The sequence below is a fragment of the Protopterus annectens genome, chromosome 2.part1, assembly GCF_019279795.1.
Source record: "Protopterus annectens isolate FY-2018-M chromosome 2.part1, PAN1.0, whole genome shotgun sequence".
Classification (NCBI taxonomy): domain Eukaryota; kingdom Metazoa; phylum Chordata; order Ceratodontiformes; family Protopteridae; genus Protopterus; species Protopterus annectens.
Window position 1 is genome coordinate 715,970,489 of NC_056729.1, and position 26,166 is coordinate 715,996,654.

At 39.1% G+C, this 26,166-nt stretch overlaps 1 pseudogene; it reads left to right on the forward strand.

The window, feature by feature from the left end:
• The first annotated feature begins 15,746 nt into the window (after positions 1–15,746).
• The window catches only part of LOC122794905, an 82,233-nt pseudogene continuing 71,813 nt past the window's right edge, over positions 15,747–26,166 (forward strand).

Genomic DNA, 26,166 nt, shown 5'->3' on the forward strand with positions numbered 1-26,166 from the left:
TGGAACAAACTACCTATCTATATCAAACAAAGCTCCTCATTAGCATTCGTCAAGAAAAATCTTGATGATTGGATGGGAAATAGGAAATTCACCCCGGGATCACCTCTGTGGCTCTGCTCGACAGGGGAACAGAAAAATAATTTTCTTGGGTGGCAAAAGCTAGGGTACCTTTTTGACTAGGCTTATATAGGCCCTAGGGACAATAGCCTAGTACCTACCTATGAACCTATGAACCTATAAATCATCTCTTACCAAGCTATAGCACAATCACATGCCAACAAAAGATTGTTTCAGATAAGCTTTGGATTACCCTCTACAGTCTGTCTAGATTTATAACTGACTAGGGTGCTTGAGATGGCTAGAGTTTGTCTGTCCAAAATTGACCCTTTCTAACAACAGGAGAAATCAGAGGCAAAAGAACAAAATATAAATCAAAATAAAGCTTTCTTTCTACAAGATATCTCTTTCTCTCTGCAAAGGTAAAAATGAAATGTAAATCAAGATATATCTCTTATCGAGCTATTGCACAGTCAATCACAGACCAATAAAGGATTGTTTCAGATAAGCTCTGGATTCTTGGTGTCCTCAGCAGAAAATAAAACTTTTACTAAATGTTAAGGTTCATATGAAATAATAAAAAAGTGAAGTGAGGTAACTTATAAAGTTAGGTAGAGAAGATGGATCAGTGTGAGAATATCAGAAATTATATACTCTATCAATGTTCTGGGAATAGAGAAGGAAAAATAAACTTCTATAATTAATTTAGCAGCAGAGAGTCTAGAAAGAAAAATCACCCTTGTGTCTGGTGATCAGGCTGCTGATGCAGTTTCTAAGCTACAGAAACAAGAGCTAAAATATATATTTTTTTCTTTTCTTAAGGAAAAATGAAATATTTTCAGAGATGTAGAACAAACTTGATTCAATCCCATATTCAGAGTATTCCTGGAGAAAAGATAGCTTTGAACATTAAAGAATACCCGAATCACAAAGAAAATTTGCATGAGAGGAAGTATGCAAGATGCTTAGTATAAGAGTAACAGAAGGTTCAAACAGTGACTTGATCAACCCTATAGTGGAGGTCCCTAAACCTGAAGAAATAATTTGATTTTGCTATGACTTTAGGAAGCTGAACAACATTTCAAAATTTGATAATTACCCAATGCCTGGGGTAGATGAACTTATAAACAGGTTAGGCAAGGTGACAATACTAAGTGCTTTAGACCTCATCCTGCTGTATTGGTGTGTGTGTGTGTCTCTCTCTCTAATAGCTTAAGCTAAACAAAAGAAAAAGCTAAAAAAAAAATGGACAGCTTTTTAAAAAAATGAGGGATTAGTCCAGTATGATAGCCTCCCTTTTGTATTGCCTGGTAACCCTTCAAACTTTTAACGACTCATGGATCAAGTCTTAAAGTCACATGGATGATATTATCATCCACTCCAGGAATTAGGGCTCTTTCCTGTTCAAGTAAAAGCTGCATTAGGTGGCTTAAAAGGAGCTGGATTAAATGTGAATGGTTCTAAAAGCAAAATAGTTATGACAGAGATGAACTCTGGGATATGTGATAGCAGGAGAATGAATGGTCAGCCCCCACCCAAAACAAATTAGATGTAATTAAAAAATGGTCAGTAAAAAAACAAATAAGGACATCCTTACAGTTATCTTGGTATTACCATATGTTTTGACACTAAATTGACATAATAGCAAGCCTTGTAACTAATTTGATGAAAGGGAAGATACCATTAAATAGACAATGGAAGTGGATAATGCTTTTAAGCATTTAAAGGATGTACTATGCTCAGCACCTGTGCTAGGATCTCCAGGTTTTGGTAAACCATTTTAGGTGCATACAAATTCTTCAGAGGTGTTTACACAAATCTGGCATAGAAAAAAATCACTCTGTATGTTACTTAAACTGCAAGATTAGTAGAGGTGAAACAAAGTACTTGACAAATGAGAGTGCATGTTTAGCATCAAAATCAGCCCTCTTGTCCCTAAAATACTATCAAATGGGGAAAGAATTCACATTAATAATGGACCATCTCCCCTTGTGTCACTTTATAAATGGCAAAATGGTAATATCAAGCTCTGTCATTAGGCCCGTTTAGCTCAGTCATTCAAATTTAGTGTAAGGCAGTGATCTAGTTCAAACCACCACAATGCAGATAGCATATCAAGCATGTATAGGCCAACCAGTGGACATGAAACTGATGGTCTCAAGTTGGGGAAGGTCAAATGTAGCACAATGCAACATGGCAGAGATCACCAAAGAAAGCATTCAAATGAAGGTAAATATTGCAAACAGTGCTATAGCTAGAGCAGGTTTGCTTAATGAAACAACATTGTATAAAAGGAGGTCTGATGTAAACCCATGGAAAGAGTTGTTTGCCCTTCTTGGAGAGGGATTTGATGTCTGGAGCAGTGGCTGTGAAAGGGGAACAGCAGAGTGCATGAAGAGTCAGGAGAAGACACCAGAAGTAAGCCAATGATTGTTTCTGTTATAGAAGTCTAGAAGACAGAGAGAGACAGAGCTACTGAGAGGATAAGACAAAAAAAATGGCTGGGTGTTGCCATAATGGTTAAGGTCTTTACCTCAGAAACATTAACAGAGTTGGATTCTCACCTTTGAATGGAAGTTGGCCAGACTTAAAATGTCCTGCCAGGACAACTATCTTAGTACTTAACTATGAACCTAATTTATCAAAGTCAAGCATTGCAGTTGGGGTTTGGAACAATGGTTAAGTTATTAACCCTGAGATAGAAGGTACAAGGTTTGATTCTCATATCTTGAAATGGAAATTGGCTAGGCTTAAATGACCCACAAGGGCAGGCTATCCTAGTACTTACTTATGAAAAAAGACCTATTGAAAGACACTGTACTTATTTGTATTGCAGGTACTTACTATGAACTTTTGTTAAGCCATAAGACTTCTGTTTCTGGAAGAATCAACATCTTTATACAATTGTACAACAAACTGCATTGTTTTCTATGACCGGTGTTTCTGCAGCATTTAATATTCCATAGACCCTGCCTTCCACATTGTTTCACGTCAGGAGATCTTAGACTTGGCAAGGAGTAGCATAACATGGATGTTTTCCAAGGGTAAGTCTTGGGCCCATTTCTTATTTTGTATTTATAAATTAACTTACAAGGGATCTTTGTCATTATATATAACTTCATATATATATACATTTGACCATGTAAACTCGAGAAGCTGACAGGGGAGAACAGGCATGTTCATCCTAGAGCAGTGGAAAATGGTTCATGACTGTCTCACTGATGTTCCACTGTAGACAGATGCTTGCGAGAAGCAATGAAGACAGTGAGGGAGGACAAGGGCAGTGGCTGCCTATGGTGATGACTGTAGCCTTTTTCAGTGTATGTGAAGGAGCATGCTTGTATTGGGCTGAGGGGCACAGGCAGTCCCTACATGAATGCAGGCACTCATATCATCTCCAGGAGTATGGGGCTAGGACCATAAATAATACATCAGCTATCAAGATGCTAGTGAGGTCACATTCATCCATAATGGCTTCCTGAATGATAGTTTCCACCAGTGGCTGTTTACCTGATATGGTACAGGGTATGTCCCTTGAATTGGAAGAATGAATGGGCTGAACCAGATATGGGATGGCTTAATGTTTAGCAGGTATGGGGACAGAAAGGTTAAAAAAAAAGGGCAGAAAATAAGCCAAACTGTCTCAAAACATTTGGGAATGAAGGAGCATCATTATATACTATTTACAAAGAATGAAAACACACTATGGGTGACAAAACACTTGTGTTGTACAGCTAACAAAACAGATGACATTACATAGTATTTGTGGAATATCTACATAGTAAGAAATCTTCAGATTTAGAGCAAACTAACACATACCATATGGAATACCAATCTAATAGACATCTATAGTCACAGTGTACACATGCAGATTTTTAGAGTCAAATATTCTCTCTTTAAAGCAATTACAATGATATGCAACCTTAAGGCAGTTAACAGGTGGAGGTATGAAATTATTATTATATTGGACATATTTTTGGCATATGGATAGAGACAGCTCCTGTTGTTATCATTTACTGTGGTAAAATCCTTTTGCCCTATATCCAACCAAAAATTGGAGCTGGCTATTGGTTTTTAATTTTTATTTATTTATTTATTTTTTGTATCCCTTGCTTCACTGCTGTACTATAAGTGGTTGTTTATCTATGTTGTTATTACTGGACTAATTAATTTTTTTGCTGTCAATGTTTTTTACCTCTTGTACGTTGCTACCTTTTATCACAAGTTATGGCTGAAAATGTTTTTCAGGCCATTCTACCTACTCATTTAACAAACAAGCAAAACAAATAAATACATGCACACCTCTATGCATGCATAGATAAAATCTCAACTATTTGCATATATGACTTGCTTACTTTAAGTGTTTACTAGAATTTCAGACTTGAATATTCAATGATTTCATTTGCCATTTTATATTCTAACAATCCATAAGATTGCACTCAGTGATTTAATTTGCCAATCATTTTATACTCTTAAAAATCCTTAAGATTAAGTAATTTATATTACTAACTGGTGAAATGCATCCAATGCATTCGGCACCTTTTACATTGATAGGCATTATATAAACTATAAATTTAATGAAATTTGTTTGGTGACCACAATATATATAGTTATATTTGACAAGCATCTGATCTAAGGTCAGTTCTACCTGATGCTTTCTACTGTTGTTTTTTTTGCTCTCATTCATTTGTTTACTGGTTAAGCACCTGGTAAGACTACTATCCCTTTACACACAACTTGAAGGAGATCAGTTGACAACAGGCTAAGACAATTCCAATAAATACACAGCAAGCACTACATGCAGACATGAGGAAAATCTAACAGAAGTCATCATTATTAGGTAGATTTTGGAGAAACAATATAATATTGTAGAAACTTGTTAACATTTGACTTGAGTTTACATAAAGTACGATATTTAACAAGTCAAATTTCATAACAGAAAGAGTGACTCAGAAGCCTGGAAACATTGTAGGAGGTTTTCTTAGAACAACCGAACAAACAAACAAAAAAAAAACATTGCAAAGGGGAAGCCTTCATAACCCGCACAGAAAGATATGGCCCCTATATTTATTTATTTACTTAAGCAATATTGGTTAACACACACAAGCTGAGCAGCTGACCCCTTTTAGCCATAATCTATGCTTAGCTGAAGAGCAATAAAAGAAATACAGATATAGTAGTTTAAAGACTTGAAACAGTAGGCAGAGAAGAATAATCGAGTAAAATAATTTCCTATAGTAATGACAACAGAATGCATCAGTAAGTTACATTTACTTTAACATACATATTTTCAATATACACTGCCTTTAACACATGAATTTACAATGTCTATATATGAACATACACGAGATTAAACATTGTGAGTTATTGATTGCTCAGCAGAATTCACTTATCCAATGTCCCTTCCACATCTGGTGTGACTGAAGCATCTGCATCACTATTTCATCCATGTAGACTCTAAGCCAGTGCCAGACATCCAATCCAGCCTCCACATGCATCCACAGTCAATTTTCCATTTACTATCTGGGGCCAATGTGAATCCAAAGACCATGCTGAAGTGACTGCCTCTAACCATCCACCAGGGGGATTACACTTTATGGCCTACCTATTACCTCCCCATACATCCACAATATGTGCCCTGACTACTCCTTGGGTTCATGCAAGGAGTGGACCATGATGAAACACTCTGTACTTCCATGCAGAGCTGACATCAGAAAGCCACCCTATTCCTTGGCAGAAGCACATCATATTTGGCTTTCTGGCCTCTACCAGGCAGTGACTATCATATTCAATGTCTGTGCATATGTCACTCACATCCCTAGCATAGGATTGCACACCCTCTCTACCACCAAATGAGTTGCCTGAGCCATTAATTAAATCCTGTTTGCCTGGGGAATAATAAGGCCTTTATGCCTCTAGGACACAGTGCTGACTTATCTGCATTCATTTTATTGTGTAAGAAAGTAATTTAACTTTGTTTTAAAACTTTTAGGAATTTGTTTACTTGTGATATTTTGTGGAGTTTTGTTTCACAATATTGAACTTACTTTAAAAGAACTGTCCTCACCTATAGCTACTCTGAAAGATGTATTTTTTCAAAGAGATAGCATCATTATTGTTTCTGAGAAAGTAGTTGGCTTTTCTGATGGGCAGGTGTTTGTGCTGTGGTGTTGTCTTGCACAGTTTGTTCAATATCAAGCCAGATGCCATTTCTGATTTTTAGTAATACAATATTTCTTATTCTTGTTCCTGGTCTGTTACCTCTATACATATAATAGTTTTGTCTACTGAAACTAGAAGAACAGAAGAACTTGTCTTTTGGATGCGTGTTAGTAACACACATACTTATATGTAGTTGTTCTGTAATTAACAGGGTTCAAGTAGAGTCCACTAATTAGTGATACTATTCATATTACTAAGGCCAACTTACAAACTTTTTGACATAATCTTGTCTCAGAGGCTGATGCTTGCATAGGAGGCATAGGACCCACATTTCTAGGTTCATAGGTTCTTACTAAACATTAAGATTTTCCTCACATATCTCAGGTGATCTTTCAAGTCATTCAGACTTTTTTGATGGCTGATATGGAATTACTCTGCTTTATGTGCAAGGGCAGTCTGTTCATGTGGTGGCACCTCACTTGTGCCATTTAGTGAGGTTGATATGGTAGTACAGGTTTAGGTCTCTAGAGTGGGTGTCTACTTTACCACTGGTTCTGTTTAGGTGAAGGAGTTCAAACAGTGTAGGGTCATTCGTAGAACTGAAGGCTAAGCAGAGATCCCCCCTCAGGAGTCTGTATGACACTGAGTAGAAGGGCAAGACTTTAATCTATCAGAGAAGCTATAGTTGCTAAGACTACAATTATTTTGTGAGGAAACTTGGAGGTCTGTTGAATTGGTTTAGATGCCTATTGAGGTACATGCCAAAGGCAGCAATGTATTCAGTGCTGGGATAAAAGGAGAGGAATAAATGGAAGTATATATTTTTTAGACCTTGATGAGATACCACAAAGGATGCACTGTGTGAGGCAGAATGACTTTTTAACCTCCACAGAGACATGGTAGTCAAATAACAATCTGTCGTGAACACAGATATCCAAGTCCTGGATGACTGTGTCAGATTTAAGTGGAACATTATTTATATGTTAAGTGCACCTAATTTCATATTTATCTGAACATACTATACTGCAGTTCTTGGCATTGAGGATAAGCCCACTGTTATCGTAACAAGCATTTGTATAGTTTAGCACCTTGCTGGAGAATTTCACTGTCAGAATGGGATTTGATAACTCCCACCAGTTTGCAATTATCAGCCACATTGGTTAGCCAATGTTTCTGTGATATCAGTTTTCATGAAACAGAAGTATATACCAAAGAGGAGTGGGCCCAGGACATAGCCACATGGGATCCTGCTCCTTTTCAATTGTTTTAATTACCTTTTTAAAAAAACTCTACTAGTTGAACAGCCATGATCTACTTTTTACAAATCCAGACTGTGTGTAGATACAAGGATACAAAGTCACCTATATTGTTGTTTATTAGTTGACTTACAGTATGTTCTATAGCCTTGCAAGTAACACTAATGTTGCTAATGAGCCTTTACTTCCCAGGATTAGTAGAAGGACTTCACTTATGTAAGGGCACCATAATAGTTGCTGTACGCACATTAGGGATGAAAGCAGTGGAGAGATTGAGGTTGAAGAGGTGATGGAGGGTTTTGCTTGGTGGGACTTGATGTTTCTTAGCAGGTATCCAGTGATATTATCAGAACAATTGGATATGGCATTTTAAATTTTGGAAATTGCCAAAGGGACTTGGTGCAAAGTGATTTTGTGACTAAAGGTGTGATGTGAATGGGGAGGCAGGCAGACAGGAGAGTGGGTGGGGGGAGTGGGAAGATAACTTGTCCACAAGAAGAGTATCAGTGTGCTTGGAGTCAGAGAAGGAGGTAACATTACAGATTAGTTAAGTTCAGAACTGTTGGTTACTTCTAGGCTTCATAATACAAATGAACAACACCTTATGGTTTCCTTTTGAATTAGTTGCTACCCAAAGCTTATAGTTAGCCTTCAATTTCTTAAGTATAAGTTTCATGGCCTTATCATTTTTAAATCCCTTTTATAATGATGAAGTGGACATATTTTATTGATGGCCAAGAGCACTCTGGTGAATACTTTCTGCAAGCCTAGGTTTGATGGTAGAGATGTAAAGTTCAAAGGTTCATAGGTAATTACTAGGCACACAGTCCATGAGACCATTAAAAAGCCTAGCCCAGACTCCCATTTGCCTAAAAGCACTGGCTGGTAAAGTGACTTGTTCAAGGGTACACAGTAGGCAAGTGAAGGTACAGAACTTCAAACTCTATATGCGTGACACAGGAAGCAGCTCATTAACAGGTCAGTGCTTTAGTCGTCTACAGTAAATGCCAGACTTTATCGTTTTTAAAGGAGCTACATTTTATTTTTATTCATTTTATTAGCATTTGGTTACTGGAATAGCCTGACTGGAAGATAAAAGGTCTTTTTTTCGTGGATGCCTATGGAGAAAAGCTCCACAAGTTTGCAGAATTGTTGCAGAAGACAAAAGGACAGCTGCAATATCATGGAATATAAACAATATACATGTGTACAATACTATAGATAAAATGAACAATCAAAAACATTTTGATAGTATAATATACAAAAAGTCTGAAATTAAGTAAGAGATATATATTTTTTACAACACGTTTTGTACAGTACTTTAGAAAAACTACCTATTTTGGAAGGGCCATGAGCAATTGGATACTATAGACTATATCAGTTGATTTTAATCAAAATATAAGCAATAGTTGACATTAGGTGCTGTATAAGACCTGGTAATGTTCTGATACAGGAGAAAATATGCAGATGGACCAAAATGTTCATAATTTAGCCAGGAGTGAGATAACAGGGACATAGTCTAAGTTTCAGGAACTGGGTCAAGAGTTTTGCCTTGAAGTGTTTTGGGGTTTATAGTTTGTCTTATGTCATATGGCAGGGAATTCCAGCTTTTGGATACATATGTGAAATACACAGATTCTCTAAACATGCTAGATTTTTCCTGGACAAGGTACTTATCTTTGGATCTAAGAGATATTGGTTGAGAGTACCATATCATGACTTTTTCTTGTGCCTAACATTTTTTCTGAGTGTTGAAGAATATTATAGGCCAGTTTAAGTAGGTTACATTTCAGGTAGTCAGGAAACTTCATCCAGTTTAGCATGGTGAGTGGAGAGCAGTGATGTGCTTTATAAGGTATATTGGTTGCAAGTTTATTAATCATATCCAGTTCCAGTTTGTGTGAGAGGGTTGAGATGATGTTTGTGAACAATGGTGAGGGGTAAGACGGAGGTGGCAGAACATATTCAGCAGCAAAACTTAGGTACAATATAGCTGGTGGGCTATACAGGTTACTTTGCTAAAGAGCTGTTCTGTATAGTTTCCAGGTTTTATGATCAAAAATGATTTGTACGTTTGGTTGGTTTAATTAGGTTACTAACAGTCAATTTGCTGAGAAATTAGTTTGTTAAGTGCAAGACAGGCAGTAGAATGTTTGTACTGGCTATAATAAAAAGTGATGTTTAACTGGTAACATATCAATGTGGCTGCAGTAATTTAATGGTCTGCCAATGCTGGAAAGCGGGAAGAATGAAAAAAGTATGTATATAACAGATATATATGTGGATAGTATATTGTGAAAGGGAATGATATCACTTTTGGTTACATATATCTGCAACTCATATTGAAAAACAGAACACAGGTATGGAGAGTCAGAGCAGAGTGAGGCAATAGGATACACATAGGTAAGAACATATATTTCCTTTTGTATGAGAGGGTGCTATTATACCAGAAAAGATAGGGAGCAAGAAATGAAGAAAATAGCTAGAAGTATATTACCTAACATCTGGAGCTAGTTTACTTAGGTTTTCCAAAGTTTTGGGCACCATTTTCAAATCACTGCTAAGGTAACAGCAACTGCCATGTACCTCGGCATTGTGCCATTGCCATGTAAGTTGATCTGGTGATTTTTTACTGTTAGTTAGTACATTACTGTTTCTTCTGTTTTTTGGCTAGATGTTTAATACTGTGCTATCTCAGCAAGTGGCTATTTAATTGTGGGAGTTAATTGCTCTTTTTTTACAGTGGAAAATTCCATCTGAGACATAGCTCACAGTATATACCTGAATGATTTGGATGCTGAATACCAGTAATGCTTTTTGTGCTAGAAATTAACTAAGGCAGTAACCTATGCTATTTGCTTGTTCCTTGGGAGTGACTTTTTTGATGTGATAATACTATTTTGTGACATATGCTTGCAATATTTTCTTGTATGATATGTGTGCTGCTTAGTTATACTGCTTTTGGTAAAACTGTTTTTCCACTGCTCTCTTTTGCCCTCTCACCTTTCCATAGTTAGACATCATACTTCTACATTATATGTATGTCACACAGCTACACTGCTTTTGTAGATAGTAATGAGCTAAGATAGTGGCTTGTACTGTATAATTGGTCTGTTGTTGAAGTGATTGTCTCTGTTTATTTTGCTAAAGAAACCTAATTATGTATATTTATGATCCTACTCTCTTCCTCCTAATAATTTCTCCTTCCCTCTACTAATGTGTTCCCTCTTTTTACAGCATCCTAGCTCACATTGCCATCTTCAGGCTGTGTACCCTCCCAGCTGATTCTATGGCCAGTGAAAACTAAGGGTCTACTTCGATCGGGACACTCAAGACCACTTTAACAAAAAATGGGACATTTAAATCTTAAATGTAGGTCCTCAAACTATACTGCACTTATTGTAATTGATAACCTTATTGCAACTGCTAGTCGAACAATATAACACTCATTTTTTGGTTGAGGTCTTGGTGCACAATGGTAAGGATGACAGTTGTCTGTATTCCCCCTTTCTTCAATATTAGCATTACTTAAGCACTAACCCACATCTCGGTGTGGGTAATGCTAGATGTACCCAAAGTTGGTGTGGTTTGGTCAGGAGGGTGAAGCCCGAGTGACTAAACAAAGACAACTGTGGTTAAATCTAGCATTACCCACACCCAGACGTGGGTTATTGCTATTATACAATGACATTATTTAAGAAAAAAATACTTACTTTTCTTAAATAATGCCTTTGTATAATACCTGCGTGGTGCCCTTCCATGGTTTTCCGCTATCCTGGGGCTTTTTCCTGATTTACTATGCATGTGTATGCTTATGCAGTACATCAGAGCTGTGTAGAGGAAGCAACAGAGAAAGGAAGATCTCATTTCCCTTTTTTAAAGCAGTCTCACTATGTTAAACAAGTTTAACATAGCGAGATATATTTAAAAAAAGCAACGGAGAAAGGGAGATCTATATTGCTTTTTTTTTAAGATATCTCACTATGTTAAATGTATAGCATATAGAGATTACAGCAATGGAGATCTTCCATTCTCCATTGCTACCTAACACAAGCAAAAAAAATCAAGACTTTTACTAATGGAAAAAGTCCGGGTGACCAGACCTTTTTCCATTAGTAAATGTTGGATTTACAATGGGCACACTGGTTGGGCTGGCCAATCAGTGTGCACGTTTGGGAATACTAATCGGCAGTCATTGTATAATATATATTTTTCCCCTGCTAGTAGCTAGCTGTGTCTGTACAGACTTGTATACTTTTGTTCTGTGATTGCAGATAGTTTTTTGAGCATGATTCTTGCCAGGTTCTACCCACTCCATTTGCCCTCGCTATGCTCGGGCTCACTTTGCTCCCCTACCCAACCCCCACTTTCCCTACACTTATACATGACTAACCACACACTCAACCCATTTTAACCAGTCAGAACATACTACCTTATATAGTATATTCAACACTAACTCAAAACTCCACCTCCCTCAACTCTTGGTATTACAAACAACACATACTTCCTTACAATGCCTAACTACAAAATGTCAACCAAAGCAACACAAAATGCTCCCATCCAACCCAGCAGCAATATAGCAAACAATTATATATACACATTGCTGCTCTAATAATTCCAACAATAGCTGTACATATCTCCTGTTACCAAACCGGCCTAGAAGAACCTGTCCCATCTCATTCTACATCTAGCCACAGCCTGCAAAAACTTAAATCTATCAACTTTACTATTTCCTCCTCCATTCTCACCTCCACAGCCTCCCCTTATGTACACTACTCCCTACTGTCTCACCCCAACACCCCTAAATGTTCCATAAAATATGACAGGTACATAGTTATACTTCTAAACACCTTAATAAGTCTAGCGTCCCGACTAACACCTGGTGGAGACATTCACCCCAACCCTGGCTCAAACTCTAATCCAACAGTAAAGCCTCAACATAACTCCAACCAAACACTAATCAACAACAATCCCACATAGAAACAAAGCTGATATCTTACTATTAAACATAAATATTAGAAGTATCACTAGCAAAATCCATGAGCTGCATGCTAACCTCTCTCTATAATTGCCTGGTATTGTATTAATCACAGAAACATGGCTCAAACCCAACATTACCAACAATGAGATTCTGCCCCCAGGTTATAATATAATACATAAAGACAGAACAAGCAAAAGAGGTGGTGGTGTAGTTTTACTATTTAAAAGTCACCTTTCCCTGGTAGCCTCAGATTTAACAATGCTGAATTGTTACTTGCCAAGCTTAGCATTAACACAAAAAATATATAAACATAATTGGAACCTATATCCCACCCGGGGATACCATCCAGACCTTAGAAAACATTTTGAACTGAACCACAAGCTCACTACCCTAGGAAACAATAATCATGGGTGATTTGATATTGACTGGTCAAACTGCAGTTCCCTAAACCCCACTAATCACATCAACCACTATGGCTACACCCAACTCATTCAAACCCCCACTAGGACAGACAAGACATCCAATAAGCACTCCATTCTTGACTGGATCTTAACACACAAACAAGTGATCCTAGCTGAGTATAGTGAAAAGCATTAAAGACATTCATTAATTTATATATAATCCAGTTACTTGGAGCAAGGGAGTGGTTACAGGGGGGTGGTTCTGTAAACAGCAATAAAGGCATTAAACTCATTCCTTTAACCAATTCCCCCTTAACACCATAGTGTAAACTGAGACTGTGCTACCTTGGAACTGAAACATAAAAGGTAGAGACAAATTAAAATATACTACTAATCCATACTTTATTCATTAAGAAACCTACTCACTAACAAAATGAATAACTAGTTAACTAACAAAAAGATCTGCCAATAAGCATCTATCAGAATAATTAGTAACTTATAAACTGAAACACTTTTAACAAAGATCACTTTCATACCAAATAAATACTTTATTAAGTTTGTGTATAAAAAACAGATCATAATATTAATGAACGTGTATAAATCTACAAGTGAGCACCTAAGTAGGCTGAAACCCATAGCTATAATTGCTAAGGTGGAAATACAGTGAAAAAATTTAGAAATAAATAATGAAAATGTTAAAACTAAAGCATTAAGGCCCTGGGGATCTGTTCAAGGGTAGCATCTAACTAAGAAAGCATTTAGTTTAAATGAGTAAAAGTATCAGAAAACCGTACCAACGTCAGTTATTTTCATTGTAAAATATTTACAATGTTTTATATGTGTCTATAACAATATTAGCATGTATAGTATTAGTGTGTAATGTCAGCATTAATCAGTCCCATATCAGACTTTTAATAGTTTTTCAAACAGTGAGGCAGTTTTCTGAGTTCTAGCATGTTTTTTTATGGAGCAATAATAATTAAGCCCCAGTTTTCTAAAAGAGGTCAGTTTCAGCTGCCACAGTAGTTCAAAATTTTCTAAAAAAATAGGGATGTCTCCTTCCATTTCCAAAAGGTCCACATGATCAATAATTTGAAATTTGAAGCCAGTGTGTATTTTGTGAAGGTGCAGGTGCTGAGCCAGTACAATAATAATGCACTTAGCTCTAATTTCAGAAAGATGGCCAGAAATCCTTCTTTTAAGTCTGTTGAACATTTTCCCCACATAAAATGCCTCACAGTCATTGTACCTTGCCCTGTAAACCACATGCATTGAGTCACAGTCACCTCCTGCATTGGCTTTATTTATTAATCGCTAGTATGGAACATTTTCTCATGGGTATTGACGAGGGATGAGTATTCCCTTTTAGGTAAGGGTCATTCGTTCATACCCTCTCAACCCTTAGAGGTAACAGAAACTATACTGGACTTAAAAATGTTTATTTAAAGACGGTGGGGATAATGTGCAGAAGAAAAGTTTTAAAAAACCTAGTGTGTTTATGCCACCAAGTCATCCATTAGTTGAAATGTTTATAAAGCTGTGTGAAAATAATGTTTTTGATAAACTGGAACTAGAAAGTAGTCATAATAAGAAGCACAATATTAGTAAACAAGAATCAGAGGCGTTCAGTAAGTTAAAACAAGATGAATTAATAACTATAAAGTCAGCAGATAAGGGAGGGCTAGTCTTAGTCATGGACATCAGCTACTATAATTCAACCATGCAGAATATGTTAGATGAAGAGAGTACATATAAGTTGATAGATGGGAAGGAACTGCACCAGTTAATAACAAATGTGGAAACAATGTTATATGACAGTCATTTAGAAAGTGTTATAGACAAACAACTGTATGATTATTTTCAGATGCCTAATCCCCTTATTCCAGTTATTAGAGGAATACCTAAGATCCACAAAGATCCGGTTAGGCCCCCTTTAAGGCCTATAGTATCAGGTAGAAATTGGATTACCGAGCCATTGTCTATTTATGTAGAAAAAACGCTTAGACCCGTAGTGGATAAAAATGAGAAGATTTTAAAGGATTCTAAGCAGTTTTTGCAGGACTTATATGATTTTTTAGAAAAGATAGATTTAACAGAAACCCCATTACTTATGGTAACGCTGGATGTTCACTCCCTATTTACCTCCATTCCTAATGAAGAAGGTCTGGAGATGTTAAGGGAATATCTTATTTAAGATGGTATATGTACCCATGTTCAGATAAACTTGATATGTATGTTAATGGACATAATATTATGTAATAATGTTATGTTGTTTAACCATCAAATATATTTGCAGAAGGAGGGGGTGTAGTGCCAACAGTTACGCAAATTTGATAATGGCCTTATGGGATAGTAAACAATCTGTTAAAATAATTGAGTGGAAATTGGTAATATTTTACAGGAGGTTTGTGACAACCTCTTTCTGTTATGGTGGGGTGAAGAGGCAGAGTTGAAAAGGTTTCACCAAGCAGTGGACACCAGTACATCTTTTTTAAAATTTGATATGCAATATTCAAACTCTAGAATTGACTTTCTTGATGTGAGTATTTTGAGAGATGATGCAGGGAAATTCCAGACATGTATATATTTAGGAAGGAATGTCATAGAAATACCCTTCTACATAGAAAAAGTATGCACCCAGGGTACATCTTTGAAAATATAGTGAAAGGACAGGTCCTTAGGACCTCGAGGTTAACAACGGATGAGGTCAAGTTTAGAGAAGAGCTACTAACCCTGGATAATAAACTGAGGGAGAGGGGCTATGTTAGTAATAAGGTAGCTGATACTTTTATGGATATGAAGGTGCAGAGGTTAGACAGAGGTAAGCCTTACTTTTCAACTAGTAGAAGTAGGAATGATGTTAAGAGAAAGACACCCCTAACTAATAAAATGCGGGTACCAGTACATTATTGCAGTAATGCGGGAGTGATAACAGAAACAGTGAAAAAATTCTGGCCCATCCTTACTCAGGATGAAGAAATAAGAAATATAGTAGGAGACAAACCTAGTTTCCAGTTTAAGAATAAAAGATCTTTGAAGCAGATGCTGTGTTATCCATCTGGGGGCAAGACACCAGGACGAAAGAGGAACAGGAAAGAAGGCACATACCCATGTAAGAATTGTAATCAATGCCAATATATATTGGAAAATAATATCTTTATACATCCAGATTCAGGACAAAGATATGTGTTTCATGTACTAGCAGACTGTAATAGTGAGAATATTGTTTATTTGGCCAGATGTAAGGGATGCCCATCCTTTTATGTAGGTAAGATGAATAAAAAATTGAGGTATTGTACATGTGAGCATATACAATACATGAGGAAGGGCACTGAAACTAATGCACTGGCAAAACATGTTTTAGCTACAGATCAAACCCATGCTTTTGAGTTTACAGTGATAGAACAAGTTTATGAAAATGAAAGAGGTGGAGATATCAGAAATACCACCGAGACCTCGGAAACACCTCGGATAATTAGACTAAGGGCAGACTGGGGAAAAGGGTTGAATGATAGAATTCCAATACAATCTATTTTAAAGAATAGAAGTCTGTTTAAATAAACAGTATGAATTTTTATTGTCTTGCTTTTGACAAATGTTTTTTATAGGTTCATAGGTTCATACTAGGCTATCTGCCCTGGGGCAATTATAAGCCTAGCCCGATTCTGTATGGCTTACGCCACCCCTTGATTTGAGTATACTGTGCCCTTTTTAAGGTTTAGTTTACTGTGCCTCTGTCTAATAGTGACACGGGAGTAATCCCTGGGACAAACCTAAGATCCCCCATCCACCTATCGAGATTCTTCTTGAAGAGATTCAGTGAGGTGCTCTGCCTCACATGAACTGGAATTCTATTCCAGAGTGAAGGGAGCCTCTGGGTTATGAACCTGTCCCTCCAGCAAGTTCTATTTATTTCTGTGCTGAGGTTCAAGTCCCTCGAGCGTGTGGCTCTAAGGGATTTAGATTTACTGAGGTGGAGCATGTCCATTAATTCTGGATTTGACATAGCTTTGTATGTCAGGCATAGATCGCCTCGAAGTAGGCGGTATGCAACTGAGTAGAGCTGGAGTTTTTTTAACCGAGCAGCATATGGCATCTGTTTGAGACCCTTGATCCTCTTGGTGAGATACTTTTGGGGTCTTTCTAATTGCTGCAGGTGTCGGGTAAGGTACATCCCAAAAGGGGCATTGTATTCTATGATGGGCCTGATGAGAGATGAATAAAGGGGCATGATTACCTCTCTTGATCTAGATGTGAAACCCTTCGTGATGAGGTGGGCTATGTAGAAGGTCTTTCTAACCACTTTGGCAATGTGGTTTTCAAAGGAGAGATTGCTATCAACTTGGGTCCCCAGGTCCCTAATAACTTTCTCTGTACTTAATGGGTTTCTGCCTATGTGGTAATTTGTGGGCACATTGTTTTTGCCAAAGGGTATGACTATACATTTTTTGGCATTTAGCTTTAAACCATGGCGCTGGCACCAGTTATCTGTCTCTGTGAGACCTTTTTGAAGGATGTTTGTGTCAGCTGGAGAGTCAATTATGGCGCCCAGTTTGCAGTCGTCTGCGAACTTGGTGAGCCATAGTCCTCCCACGTTTGCCTGTACCTCGGAAAAGTATATACCAAACAAGAGTGGTCCCAGGACAGAACCCTGTGGGACTCCACTTGTGACCGGTTTCGAGTCTGACATGGCTCCAACAACTCTTACTTTGTGGGTTCTGTCTTTGAGCCAGTTTGCGACCCATCTTGTGACATAGGGGTTTATATTTAAGCTGGATAGCGTATCTATGATGCCCGAGTGGGGTATTGTGTCAAATGCCTTTGCAAGGTCCAGATAGGCTGTGTGGACTACCTTCCCTTCATCTATGGCTTTGGTGACTGTTTCGAAGAAGTCAACCAGGTTCAAAAGGCAGTATCTGCCCTTGACAAAGCCGAACTGGGTAGCATCTAGTGTCTGTAGGTCCCCATTGTCTTTGTTTATGAGCTCCATGATGATCCTCTCCATAGCCTTGCAGACTAAGCTAGTCAGGCTTATGGGGCGATAGTTTCCAGGGTCCGTAGAGGCTCCACCTTTGTGGAGTGGGACCACTGTTGCTGTACGCCATTCTGTGGGCACATATCCTGTAGTGAGGCTGAGATTGTATAGCTGTTTTATTTGAGGGATTAGTTCCTCTTGGAGTTCATGTAGGACGCAACCTGGGACACCATCTGGTCCCATGGAAGCAGTGTTTTTTGCTTTGGAGAGGGCAGCCTTCACCTGAGCATCAGAGATGTTTGGGAGGCAGCCCTCTGCCAGGATAGATACTTGCTCTTTTGGGTGGGAGGGGGTGGAGAAGTTTGCACTGAACCTGTCTGCCAGGATATTGGCGATGTCTGTGGGTTCAGTGTATTTTTTGTAATTTAGAATCAACTCAGAACAAGTCTGGGAGTTGCATCCCAGGTTCCTAACATAACTGAAAAAAGCCTTATGATTGTCTTTGGTGTCCTGTGCAATTTTTCTCTCGAAGCTGGCCTTGGAGGATTTTATGAGGGATCGTAATTTTTGTTAGTACTGATCAGAGATGCCTTCCCTATTAGGGATTTTGCTCTATCATGTAGTAGCTTCCTCCTTCTGTTGTACAGTTTATTTATGGCAGGGGTCCACCAGACTGGATGCCTGCCTTTGGATGATTGGGTCTTGGTTTTGTTTGGGATAGCATGATCCATGCATTCCTGGAGATGTCCATAGAATGCGTTTATATAGGATTCTGCAGTTTGGGCCATAGTTTCCACTGGCCCTGGGGCCTTGAAGGATTCCACTTCGGTTTTGAGAAGTGAGAAGTTCACTTTGAGAAGTTTTTCACTGTGGTTTTCTGGGCTGGGGTGGGGTCAGGATGTGGACATCCAGTGAAATTAATTTATGGTCTGATCTTACCAATGAGGGATATACTTCTGGTGTGGAGCATAGAGTCCCCATGTTGGTAATGATCAGGTCTAGTATGTTGTCCCCTCTTGTGGGAGTGGTGACTAGTTGTTCCATAGCATTTGAGTTTATAATTTCCAGGAACCTTTGGGCTAAGGTGCTGGGGCTTGAGTAGTGCTCCCAGTCAATGTTTGGGTAGTTGAAGTCACCCAATATAATGGTGTTCGGAGAGATCTTCATGTTCTCCAATGTTTTCAGGAAAGCCGAGTGGGATTCCTGACTTTGAGAGGGTGGTCTGTAGGATGCTATAAACTGAAAAGCAGTCTTGCCCACTGTTAGTTGCACATGGATGGTCTCTGATACTTCGTGCAATGCCACTAACCTGGAGGTGTGGATATCCTTGATAAATATGGAAACTCCCCCTCCTTTTGTGGTTCAGTCCAGGTTTTGGGGCCAAAAAGCATGATATGAGGTATAGCCTGGTAGTGCTGGGGTGCTCTCTGGAGCCTTGAACCAGGTTTCTGTCACTGCACAGATATCAATGTTCTCCATACTGAGGAGAGCTTCGAGTGTGTGCATCTTGAGGTTAAGACTTCTGGCGTTAAGCAGCATTACCCTTAGTTTCTTGTTCCTTGTGCTGTCTATGGGGGTGAGTTTGACTTTTGAGCCTTGCCTAAAAAAGGCAGTATGGGGGTGGCAAGAGCCTTTGCCAATATCCGAAAGCCCAGTGGTGACAGGTGCAAGCCGTCCCTAGCGAAGCAACGTGGCATGTCAAGCATGTCATCCCAGGCTGACAGACACTGGATCCCCTTTGAATGACACCAAAACTTTAGCCAGTTGTTAGAATCGATCATTTTTCTTTGTACTGTGGCATCATTCTAGGTGAGGGTAAGATGCTGCTCAAGGTCAGGGTCATACCAGCCTGGGCTACATGATCAGAGAGCTCCTCTATGTCTCTTTTCATGTAGTCCAGGGAGGTACGTCTCAGGTCATTCACACCAGCATGTACAATGACTGAGTCATATTTGTATTTGCTTTGGAGTGACCTGAGTGCTTGCGTTATGTGGTGGATCCTAGCAACCGACAGGCAGCTCACCGTGACCTTCTCTTTATTCAGCCTGGTGAGCGAGACATCAGTGTGTCTGACAATAGAGTCACCTATTACAAGAGTATCAGGTGTGTTATTCAGCCTTAAGGGCTGTGGCTGCTTGGCACACTGACTTTGTGGGCTATGTGTTGTGCGTGTTTTGTTTTGAGGTAGTGTTTGCTTGGATGTCTGCTTTGGAGGTCTCTGTTGCTTAGGTAGATTTTTATTTAGAACCTCAGAGTATGTTTTTGTGTATTTATGTGTTTGGTTCGCTGATGTGGTGGGACTATGTGATACTGGAATTGTGTTGTGTGAGGTTACCTTCTCCTCCTGACTGGTTACACCAGTTTTGAGATGAGAGAGCTCAGCCTCCAGTTTGGCTAAATAGTTGCATCTCTCACATATATTTGAACCTGTTTGGAGGAGGAGAGGGTTGTCCGTGTACATGAGACAGTTGTAACATTGCCCCAAAATTCCCAGATTTTATGTAATAATGAATGTTTTAAGTAATGTTGAATGTTATAATGTTATAATAATATTTATAGGGATGTTTTTTTAATTTTATAAAATCATTTTAAGGGTTAGATAAGATTAGAGTGTATGTGTATATACATAGTTGTTTAAGTAAATGTAATTTAGTGTATGTTGTAAGTGTATTGGACAGGCAAGAGTTAAACAGTTGGTAGTTGGATTCAATTGAGTAAGCTCTCTGATAGGCTTACAATTGTATGAATTGGTTTAAAAGAAGGCATGTTAGAGTAATGAATTTTTTATGAAGGTCTGAAGAAGTGGTGTTTGTGACCATGAAAGCGCTAACCATATTCTCTGTTTTTACCATTTATTTTACTATTAAACCTGCTTTTGGATATTTCAGCAGTGGTCTGACTTTTCGTTGCTGTTGGCCGTTACGCTGAATGGTGCTGTGTGTATAATTCTACTTATTTGTGGTTCCAGTGTTTCATTTACACAAGTAGCTATTTGGACTTTGTGTGCATTCTTTAATCAGTTTATTTAAATAAGGGCAGTAAAACACGTCTCCCTCGTGTATGTGCTGACAAAAAACACAGTTCGCTCCACATTTATTGGTGCATATATCCAATGGTCTGGGCCTACCTTCAACCCACCTCCTGATGTTTCTGGCTTTCCTATACACAAAGGAAGGAGCTTCTCCAAGGATGTCCATTAGATATGAGCGTTCAGTAATTATGACCCAAGTCTCTCTAATAATATTAATGATGCTGTAATAGTCAACATTAAAAGTCAAGATACAACTGTTTTTCGATTTGTTGTCCATAGGTTTATTTAAAAGCCTCATATAAGGACTGTTAACTGCTGGTGAAACATCAGGAGTATATGTAAATACTCCTTATATCATATATACACACACACACACACACACACACACATATATATATATATGTGTGTGTGTGTGTGGGGTGGGGGTGGGGGTAACTTACATGTCCTCAAAAATTTGCTTTATAAAAGTTCTAAAAAGAGTTTACAGCTGATCAAAAAATTAGCTCTACGAAAGTACTAGCTTTTTTGTTTTCTAGGTCACAGAACAGCCATGATAAACCACTGTGCCCTTTTCCCACTGTAGTGCAATCTAGGAGTTGGTATATATAATTTGAGTGGGGGATCATTTTTTTTTGATTATTTGTTTTTTGTACTGTTACCTGTTCAACTGAATTTTGAATATCATACTTCTATGTATTTTATATATACATATATATATATATATATATATATATATATATATATGAGACAGACACACATAAACATGTATATATAATATATGTATTTACATGAGTGCTTGTGTATGTTAACTGTTACGTGTGCCTTCACATTTGCTTCACTTAGCAATGTTCACAATGGAGTCGTCATGCATGATAGTTTACTGTGTGATTCGCTACTCAGTGTGTGTTATGAATCTTTGCTAGTAGTTAGTCCACATACTGTACTGGTACACTGAGGAAAGGATTGCATAGTGAATTACTGCTGCTGTATTACAAGCAGCAGTGGCACTTGAGAACTATAGGAAATGGGCCAAGCTTGTATAGGTTATTTAAGCACTGTGACCAAAAAAGCAATGAAAAGTGCATAACTTTGTCCACATATGCAACAAAGTACCTCATTGTTGCTACTCTGGCAGTGTAAGCAGTTCAGCACAGCAAAGTGTCAATACACTTTGTCATACAAATGGGGAGAAAAGGGATGATAGGAAAGACAGAAAATGGGGAATAGCAAAAGGGACGTACACACAACAAGATGGGCATGAAGAAGGGTAGGGCGAAGGGAGAATCACATTTTTTTGGGGGGAGGGTCATTTGGCCATTTTCTATATATATATATGAAGGGAAAGGTAACTGGGAATATGGGTGGAAAGAATAGATGAGTTAGGGGAGGTAGTAAGGCCAAACAAGCAAGCACATACTATAGACACAGACAGACAGACAGAGATAGTGCGGACATTTTTATTTATTTTATTTTACATTGACCAGGGAAGGCTGGCTGGCAATAAAGATCCCTTTTCAGTACCGGGACAGGGAGAAAATTGCCACACAAACAAGGTAAACACCATGGCATGCATATTATAACATAAGCAGCTAAATTGTATGTTAATCAACCAATCCAAGATGGAGGAGCTATTCAACAAGGTATAAAGCAACCATGTAGACTCAGTCCTGTTTTTTCCCTGTGAAATCCAAAACCTATTGGAATACAACTGCAGAAAGGAGTCTAAACAGAAAGAATGTTAGGGGCTGTTGTGGCTTTAATTCATGTGTATGTGCAACAGACTGAAGTCTATGCTGTTGCTGCTGCTAATAGACCAAGGCCAAGAAAGAGTAGTTTTCAGACCCCAGGTAACTTATCACAACCTACCTGATGTGGAAATTGTTGAGCGCTACAGAATGGATAGAGGCACATTACAGGAACATAGGATCACAGGTTCATAGGAAGTTACTAGGCGAATGGCCTTAGGGCCCTTACAACCCTAGCCAAGTTCTTACCCTTATTTCCATGATCAGCACCTACTGCCCCTGTCCAAGATTGACACAGGTGGAACCCCCGGGGTGTATTTATGGTCACCCATCCAATCGTCCAGATTGCATTTGAAGAGGGACAATGAGGTGCTCTGTTTGACATGAAGTGGAAGTCTGTTCCAAAGGTATGGTAACCTCTGGGAGACAACTATGTCCCTTCAGCAGGTTTTATTAATGTCACATAACAGGTTAAGGTCTTTAGAGCAAGTAACTCGTGTACCATTTGACTTTCAGATATGAAGCATTTCCAATAACACAGGGTCAGAGATTGCCTTATATGCAAAGCAGAGATCACCTCTGAGTAGTCTGAATGAAACAGAATAAAGTGACAGTGATTTCAGATGATCCCTTTAGGATAGATGGTGAAGACCTTGAATTTTCCTTGTGAGGAACTTTTGTGGTTTCTCCAATTGCTGCAAGTGCTTAGAAAGGTACATGCCAAAAGGAGCATTGTACTCAGTTATTGCATGATGAGGAAAAAGTACAGGGAGGTAATAACTTATTTTTTTCTGGAGGCAATGCCCTTACTTATGAGATGAACAGTATAGAATGCCCTTCTTACCACTGTGGAGACAACTTTGAAACCTCTGTCATCCTTAACTCAGGGCTAGGACAAACCAAGGGAACCCATTCTAGTGGAGGCAAAGGTACTCAAAATCTTAGCTACGGGTACTAATGGGGGACATTTTGGGGGTGTCACAGGCATCAGCATCCAGGATCCTCCATCAGTTCTTAAATGCTATGCTCCAACATGCTAGTGACCACATATATTTTCCCAATACTACTGAGGATAGGGCCAGAAATATGCAGGAATTATACCTTGTAGCACACTACCATGACATACTGGGTGCCATAGATTGCACACATGTAGAAATTAAGGCACTATATGGGGACCAGGGAAGGCTCTACATTAATAGAAAGAGCTTTTACTCTGTTAACTGCCAATTTGTGTGTAATGCTAAGGGAATCATCTTGAATGCGTGTGCTGGCAGCCCTGGCAGTTACCATGACTCACATATCTGGCACATCTCCCAACTTTATCAGATATTCACTAGGGGGGATATTCAGCAGGATCATTTACTAGGGATGCAGGTTATGCACTGCAACCATGGCTGATGACACCCATCAGAAGTGTGCAGACACCCGCTGAAGAATGTCATAATGAGGCACATGCCCAAACCAAGAAATATCATAGAGCATGTGTTTGGGGTGCTGAAATTATGGTCCCAGTGCCTAGTTACATCTGGGGGAGCTCTGCAGTACAATTCATTGACATGTACTAAAATATTCACAGTATGTTCCATGCTACACAACATCATCCTGCGAAAACAACTTCAGCAGAATCAACAAGGGGAAGGGGCACACATTCCACCACTAATGCCAAGCTCGCCGCAGCCACAGGCAGAAGAGGAGTCAGAGGGGGAACCAGCAGCTGCTGTGGATGTAAGCTGATGTAGGTGTGCTCAATATGCCCAAAGCCACGGTGGTACAGCGGTAGCCTTGTTGCCTCACAACAAGAGGTTCTCCTGCTCGATTCTCTCCTGGAGTGCCTTCTGTATGGAGTCTGCATGTCCTCCCCGCGGACGGTTCGCCTCCAAAAGACATGTGTGAATGGGCATGCCTTCCCTGAAGGTTGGGCGTTGGGCTGGCAACTCGGCACCATAAAAATCTACTGCCATTCATTAGTGGACCGGAGTTCCACTGTGGTGACCCCTAACCGGGAAAAGCTGAAAAGGCAAACAGCAACAACATTGGCTAAGAGACAACACATAGCACACTCACATACTATCAGGGCCTAAAACCTTCCTCCTATGCACATAAATATAGTAACATTGATGCCAGGCAACTCTCATAACCTTTACCTACTCATGTATTGGCTGTGTACTGCTTGCATTAGACAGAGTCAGCCCTGAACTAAAACTGTTGCAACTGCTGGATTTACAAGGTAACTGTTGAGTCTGGAGTGTACTGTGTAATAATATGAATTACTGGCATATCCTTGCATTTTGTTACTTCATAGGTTGATAGGTTCATAGGTAGGTACTAGGCTATTGGCCCTAGGGCCTATATAAGCCTAGCCAAATGGTACCCTGGCTATTGCCACCCAATAAAATTATTTTCCTGTGCCCCTGTCAAGCAGAACCACAGAAGTGATCCCCGAGGTGAATTTCCTATCTCCCATCCAATCATTAAGATTTTTCTTGAAGAGTGCTAATGAAGAGCTTTGTTTGATAAAGATAGGTAGTTTGTTCCAGAGTATGGGAAGTCTCTGGGACAGGAATCTATCCCTCCTGCATGTTCTCTTTATTGTGATGACAAGGTTTAGGTCCCTAGACCGTGCAGCTTGGAGGGATTGGGATTTCTTTAAGTGGAGCATGTCCAACAGCTCTGGGTTTGACATAGCTTTGTATTTTAGGCAGAGATCACCTCTGAGTAGGTGATATGCGACAGAGTAAAGCTGGAGTGTTTTCAGACGGTCTGCGTAGGGCATCTGTTTGAGGCTGGTAATCCTCTTTGTGAGGTATTTTTGTGGCCTTTCCCGTTGTTGTAGATGTCTTGTGAGGTACATACCAAAAGGACATTGTACTCTATAATGGGTCTAATGAGTGATGAGTAGAGGGGAACAATGACCTCTTTTTTCCTGGATGAGAAACTTTTTGTGATAAGGTGCGCCACGTAGAAGGATTTCCTGACTACTGTGGCAATGTGATTATCAAAGGAGAGACTATTGTCCACCTGTGTCCCAAGGTCTCTTATCACACTTTCGGTGTTAAGTAGACTATTGCTTATGTGGTAGTTCATGGGTACAAAGTTTTTACCAAAAGGGATGACAATGCACTTTTTGGCATTGCGCTTGAGGCCATGGCTTTGACACCAGGCATATGTCTCAGTGAGGCCCTTTTGTAGGATGTCCACATCATTAGGAGTTTTGATTATGGCTCCTAGTTTGCAGTCATCTGCAAACTTTGTTAGCCAAATACCTTCTGTGTTAGCCTGTACTTCGGAGAAGTAGATACCAAACAGGAGAGGACCCAGGACTGAACCCTGTGGTACTCCACTTGTCACTGGTCTGAAGTTGGATTTAGAGTCTGCTACTTTCACAGTGTGAGTTCTGTCAGTGAGCCAGTTGGCAACCCATCATGTGACATAGGGATTTAGACCTTGTTTAGTGAGTTTATCTATAATTCCTGCAAGGGGGGTTGTTGAAAACCTTGGCAAGCTCTAGATAGGCTGTGTGAACCACTTTACCCTCATCTACAGCTTTGGTGACCACTT